The sequence below is a fragment of the Chenopodium album genome, chromosome 12, assembly GCF_948465745.1.
Source record: "Chenopodium album chromosome 12, dcCheAlbu1.1, whole genome shotgun sequence".
In the NCBI taxonomy this organism is placed as follows: Eukaryota; Viridiplantae; Streptophyta; class Magnoliopsida; order Caryophyllales; family Amaranthaceae; genus Chenopodium; species Chenopodium album.
Window position 1 is genome coordinate 46611045 of NC_137845.1, and position 7520 is coordinate 46618564.

Consider the following 7520-nt stretch of genomic DNA (forward strand, 5'->3'; position numbering starts at 1 on the left):
CACTCATCTCAAAGCGCCTCCGTCCCAGAGATAAGCTAGAACGGGGCAACAATGAAGCTGGTACCAACAAGTCTGCTGGACCACCGCTTGGGAACAACTAGGCGGCAAGGGGTTAGGCTCCAGTCACCCGAGATGAACTCATGAAATTCATGACAAGTTTCAAGGGTGAAATCAAGGACCTGATCAACAAGAGGATAGCTGGCTCTAGCAAGGGTCAGTCGGCCAAGAAGACTCCTCAAGCTGAAAGGAGAAAGTCAGTCAGAGACAGGCAGCCTACTCCACATCCAACGGAGAAGGCGGCCAGCCCTGCCATTGACTGGTCTAAGATCCTTCAGCCCTAGACGGGCCAAAGGAAGGTCATCCAAGCTGTCCATCCGGATGATAGCAAGAAAACCTTCTCCGATGCTCGACACATCATCGAGCACAACCAGAGCCAGCAGCTGTCTGAGTCAGCCTCTACATCAAGCTTTCCGGACAGCTTTAAAAATACATCCGCAAGGATTTCTAAATCCTTACATGAGAGCCATACAGGCGGCAAGTCAGTCCATACTAGCCCTTAGATGATTGGGGCAGTCCCGTATGTGCCTCAGATGCCATATGGGCAATATGTCCCACCATTCATGCAGCCGACCCTCTTCGGAGATCAAGCGGCACACAATGTCTAGCCCCTGGACTGGTAGCTCCGTCTACTCAGACTCAGTGAACAAACCTCTGCGTTCACCAAGAAATAAACTAGGCGGCACAACTGGCTAAGGTTAAGAATGTCTTGGTTGGATCCTATGATGGCACCACCAACCCTGAGGATCACCTCATGGCCTATACTAACCTTATGCACATGCAGGGGTTGGAGGATGCTATGTGGTGCCGATGCTTCACGGCTACCTTGAAGGGCATAGCCTAACAATGGTTTGGCAACCTGCCAGCTAGATGTCTCGATAACTTTAGGAGGCTTGCCTTCCTGTTTGCCTCCAACTTCTCGATGAACATCCATGCCAAGAAAACAAGTCTCGACTTGAGCACCATACGGCAGGGAGAGAGAGAAGGATTGCGCTCCTACTTCAGGCGGTTCAATCTGGTGAGAATCCAGATACAAGGGCTATCTAACGAGGCAGCTTATACAGACTTTTTCAAGAGTTTAAAGGATGGGTCAAACTTTAAGTTTGACCTTGTCCGGAAGAGGGTCTTCACGCTCCAAGAGGCATTGATAGAGGCGGAGAGCTTTATTCAAGTCACCAACCAATGCTCGTCCTACCATCAGTCAGACTCCAAAATGTCTGACAAATAAAAACAGAGTCGGTCCGCTCAACCGGCTCAGAAAGCTCAAGAGAGAAAAAAGAGAAAAGAAGTCTAGGCGGTTGATGAATCTAATCAGTCGTCCAAAAAGAAAAAGAAAGAATTCAAACCGTACGTCCCGAGGTACGAGTTTAATAAAGGCTGCTACTCTATCTTCATGGAGATAAAGGACCGGTTGACCATTAAGAATCCGAATCCGATGAAGAGTTCCGTCCAGTCACGGAACAAAAATAAATACTTCCACATTCATGAGGAAGTCGGCCATGACACCAATGACTGATATAGTCTTAAGCGGTCGTTGGACCATCTAGCTGACAAGGGGGTGCTGAAATCTTATGTCTTGAAGTCCAAAGCGACTGTCAAGACGAATATAGGGCAGTCGTCCAAGACTGTCCAACCTTCTAGTAGTTCAGACACTGACAAGGAGCCGGTCTACACCATAGCAGGCGGATTCGCAAGTGGTCGCTGACTATCCGGGGTACCAAGGATCATCTGAAGAAGATGATCCATTCTGTTGATGATGGACAGGAATCTGCTAGCGGTACTTTCCCAGACGTCCTCATCACTGAGAAGGATCGGGGCAAAGACCGCCGATTGAATGACGACCCGGTCGTCATTGAATGTAAGGTCACCAACCAACTGGTTGGTCGGATCCTTATAGAAACCGGTAGCTCCTCTGACCTCATCAGCTACAAGTGTCTGTCCAAGCTGGATTACAAGCTACACAACCTGTGAGACGTCTCCCACCCTCTTGTTGGTTTCGAGGGAGGGGTTGTGCACCCAGTCGAACAAATTGACTTACCCATCCGACTGGGGCAGAAGGGAAAAGGGCGGCATATGATCGTCCGGTTTTTGGTGGTTAAGGAGCTGACCGCTTATAACATTATACTAGGCCGTCCCATTCTAAATGAGTGCAAGGCCGTCATCATCCCAGCTCTCATGTTGTTAAAATATGGAAAGGATGTTGGCTCTATTGGCTCCCTGAACGGGGATCAGAAGACGGCAAGGGAGTGTTACATCTCAGACTTCAAACCAACGGCTGCCGCAGCAGGTCATGTGAAGGAGCCAATAGACCTTGATGATGTCAAGGACTCTAACCCAGCCCCACCAGCAGTCGGAAAGAAAAGAAAAGCTGATCAGCTGGTGGAGGTGAAGAAAGAGAAGAAATAACAATCATTGACCAGGGAACGGTTAGATGAGCTCCGTCTCCCCAGCCGGCTGGCGATTATATTGATATTCCTCTAGACGACAACCGTCCAGGGCGAACTGTTGAGGTGGGGACGGCTGCCTTTGAAAGGTTAGGTGTAGACTTACACCTTCTGCTGATGGAATTCAAAGTCATCTTTGCCTTTGAAGTGGAAGAAATGTCAGGTATCAGTCCGGAACTCGCTGTTCACAAACTTGCCGTGGATTCTAAAAAGAAGCCCATCCGGGAAAAGAAAAGAAATCACGGCAAGGAGAGAAGTTAGGCGGCAGCTGCCGAGCTCAAAAATCTGTTAGACGTTGGGTTCATTCGGCCATGTAACTTCCCTGACTAGGTTGCAAACGTCGTGCTTGTAAAGAAGCCGAATGGTACCTGGCGCATGTGTGTAGATTACACTGACTTGAACAAGGCATGTCCAAAGGACAGTTACCCGCTTCCAAATATCGACAGCCTGGTCGACTCTATAGCCGGGCATGCCTTGATGAGTTTTATGGATGCCTACTCAGGCTTCCACTAGATACCCCTGTGGAAAAAAGATCAAGAGAAGACATCATTCGTCACTGATCAGGGGTTATTATGCTATACTGTGATGCCATTTGGCTTGAAAAATGCGCCTGCTACTTTCCAACGGATGATTAATACAGTCTTCATTAATCAGATTAGGAGAAATGTAGAGGCATACATTGATGACATGATAGTCAAATAAAAACAACAGATGGATCATCTTGCTGACCTCCGAGAAACCTTCACCACACTCAGGCGGCACAAGGTCATGCTCAATCCTAAAAAGTGTGTCTTTGGTGTTGAGTTTGGGAAGTTTCTCGGATTCCTGATCGATCAAAGGGGGATAGAGGCCAACCCGGAGAAGATACATGCGGTGATAGACATGAAGTCACCCCATACAGTAAGGGAAGTTCAGAAACTTGCCGGTTGTCTGGCGGCTTTGGGAAGGTTCCTCAGCCGGTCAGATGACAAGTGCCTCTATTTCTTCCAGGCGATCAGAAAAAAGATAAGCTAAGGTTTGAATGGGGGGATGATGCTGAGGTGGCCTTTCATAAACTGAAAGAACATTTACACTCTTTGCCAAGGCTTGTTAGCCCTCTGCCCAAAGAGACGCTTTACATGTACTTAGCCGTCTTGGACCATGCCTTCAGTGCTGTTCTCCTTGCTAAGAGAGACGACATTCAACTCCCGGTCTATTTCATTAGCCATGTACTTAGAAATGCTGAACTATGGTATCCCATGGTTGAAAAATTTAGCCTTGCTCTTTACATGGCTGTCAAGAAGTTGAAACCTTACTTCTTGGCACATCCGGTTGTGGTCTACACAAACCAACCTCTCAAGCGGCCAATGACAACTTTGGAGTCATCCGGTAGAATGCTCAAGTAGGCTATTGAAATGCAAAGTCTTGAAATCACTCACGAACCAAGAAAGGCAGTGAAGGATCAGACATTTGCCAACTTCATTATCGAAATGACAAGGTCAGTTGCTCCGAACAATCCTGGTCAGGTTTGGAAAGTGTATGTAAATAGGAGCTCCACTATGAACGGCTGTGGTGCAGGCATAATCTGTCAGTCTCCTAAGGGGGAAAAATATGAGTATGCATTACGGTTCCAGGTCTCAAACAACAAGGCAGAATATGAAGCCCTACTAGCCGGTATCCGCATGTGTAAGGTAGCAGGGGAAACAAAAATTGACGCCTGCTCTGATTCACAGTTGGTCTTTAGCCAATACCATGGTAACTATGAAGCCACCCATCCGGCAATGATCAAATATCTTCATGCGGTCAAAGCTGAAGCTGGGACACTTGAAGAATTTTATCTAAGTTAAGTGCCCAGATCTGAAAACAATCAGGCGGATGCACTGTCAAAACTGGCATCGTCCACCTCCTGTGATACGCCTCGCTCTGTCTTCTGGGAAGTTATGGAAAAACGAAGTATTACGGAAGAAGATTCCATTGGAGTACTTGACCGAGGCTTTACCTGGATGGATGACATCCGGGCATATCTTCAAGATGGCACACTACCTGACTCACCACAAGAAGCGGCTACCCTAAAAAAGCGAGCTGCAAACTTCAAGATAAGAAATGGAGAGCTCTTCAAGGCAGGTTTCTTAAAGCCTCTGTTGAAGTGTGTTACCCAAGAAAAGGGGCTCTCGAAGAACTGCATGCGGGATACTGCGCCTCTCATATAGGTGGCAGATCCCTAGCTGTCAAGACCAGTCGGCAGGGTTACTTCTGGCCCACTCTTAAGTTAGACGCCATGGAGATGGTTAAAAAATACGACAAGTGCCAAAGATTTGGCAAGCTAATCCATTGTCCAGCTTCTGACCTGACGGCAATCCACAGCCCAGTTTCGTTTGCTAAATGGGGCATGGACATTCTGGGTCCTTATACACCTACACCAGGCAGGCGGAAAGCGATATATTTTGGTGGTTGTGGATTACTTCACCAAGTGGGTGGAGGCAGAGGCGGTCAAGAACATCAAGACAAAGGATGTCATCTCTTTCATTTGGAAGAACATCATCACCCGGTTTGGGGTACCTATGTCTATAGTGTTTGATAATGGCCCTCAGTTTGAAACGCCTCAGCTCAAGACTTGGTTGGAAGATCAAGGGATCTCACATTGTTTTGTATCAGTCGGCCGACCCTAAGAAAACAACCAAGTTGAAGCCTTCAACAAACTCATCTCAGACGACATAAAAAAGAAAATAGAAAGAGCCGGTGGTTTATGGGCTGAAGAGTTAATTCACGTCCTATGGGCCATCTGGACAACTAAAAAAGGGGCAACCGGTGAAACCCCATTTCTCATGGTATAGGGTGCTGAAACCGTCTTTCCCATCGAGCATTATGAGCCGACTCTACGAGTCATGCTATACAATGAAAAGGCAAACTGGGAGGCCATCCGGCTAGCATTGGACCCACTCATATATTAAAATTAAACTAAGTTAAAAACTTAGAGCTCAATCAATGTCCAAAAGACACGAGGCCAATGGCCGGATGATACTTATTTTATAAATTCGTTTGCTCCAATATGAGTATGGCTTCCGGCGACGCCCATCCGGGTGGAATCGTCGCAGAGGGTATCTCCCATCAGGGTGACACAGTGCTCTACAAACGCACAGACGACAAAGATTGAACGACCTAATTGGTCAACTCATAGCCGTCTGACCAGTATAATCTGAAGAACGACTAAGTTTACCAAGACCGGATGTCCAAGGATGTTAGCCGGTTACCGACGAAGTTCTAACTTAGGTTATCCTTCGAAATTATGCAAGTCCTCCCAATGGGGAAAAAGGACATTAGGAATAATTGGAAAGCAAATACCCCAGGCGGAGAAAAGGAAGTTTTAACAATTTCGTTGCCTGGGCTGACGGCTACTCTCTTGTGTGCTTGGACGGCTGTGTACTTGGTTTGGGGCAATCACTACTGTGATTGATTAACTTAGGAACATCTCATACTCCTTAAAGTATCAAAAGTTCCCAAGTCAATCAACCATCAAGCTTGGAAACCAACCACATAGCCGCCCAGGGGCAAGTACAGCCGGTTTATTATTTACCGCATGCTCTTAAAGAGTTAGGCAAATACTCATGTATAAGCAAAGTTCAAACCGGTAGGTTAGTGCAGCCGGGTTATCATCGGCCGCATGCTCTCAAAGAGTTAGGCAAAAATTCAAGTGTATATATGTATGCAAAATTCAAACGCAGAAACTGAAACAAAATTTGAAGAAAAACTGACTCAGTCGGTATGTTCATAAATAAAACCCGGCCACAAGAGCCGGGAGGAAATGTTGACCGGATAACCATCTGGGTCAAAACAAAGAATTAAAAATTGTTGCTTCATCACACTCAAATACTCGGCCCATAGGCTGGAAATGCAAACGGCTTACAAGCCGAATAAAAGATAATGAACTTAAACTTGCAGAGCAGCCGGGTCCTCCTCTCCTGTCTGCTCAGGCGGAGGTAAAGTAGAGTTTACTTGAGCTCATTATAGTCCCTGCTCTTTCTCTCCTCCTCCTGCAGTTTGAGCTGGCCCCCCCTCGATCTCCCGGTTGGCCCAGACATGTTGGGTTTTGATGAGTTTGACTCATCGCAGAATAAAACCCGAGCCAAGATCACACTCACAATTAATATAATCAAAAGACATAATTAACAAGAATTAAGGAAAGACTTAATTACCTTTAACGCGTGCTTCGCTCGTACCCCGAGCTCTTACTTGAGAAAGCTTTAAGTCTCGCACAGGCGAAAACCTCCTACTGTATCCACCCGCAACTCGACCCCGACTAGGTCTATTGCTTAGAGGTTAGCCAAGCCCGACCAAATACTCGAGTAATTATATGTATTTAAAGGTTTTCTCAATGGAGATGCCTTTTTTAACACCTTACTCAAGTGATTTCTCCCATACCCCAACTTGGGTATTGTAAGGAATATTTCAAGCATCCCACACTTGAGCCCCACTGTGATCATACACTTAAGCATGGTGGCGTCCAAAGGGAAGGAAGGTAGAGCAAAAGAGTCGCCAACAAGTTTTAGGAACTTGTAAACCGTTCATAGGGTGAAGGTTACACCCCTTAACGATCCATGAGATCGTCAACTCCAATAGGTCTGAAACCAAGACTGGAAGTTCGGGGATGGAGGTACAAATCCAACCTAAAAGAGATTGAACCTGCCCTAAATAGGCCTCTACTTTATTCTTCTCGTATTCATGTGCGCTTTCTGACTAACATGCAATCATTAAGTTAACCTTAAACCTGTTTATCTATGTTGGTTGAATTTAATGCACAAGAAAACTATTATTGGCGATCACTTGAATTATGTTCATATTAGCCCTAAACAAGATTATTAATTATCTTATTAAGCGCGATTACAATATAAATTCCCTTTAAACCTGCAAGAGAGGGAGTGATCAAGCAATAACATTAATAAAATATATCAAGCAACATAATAATAATAAAAATAATAATAATCATAATAATAATCATTATAACAATCATGATAATCATAATTATCATAATCATGTTAAAGC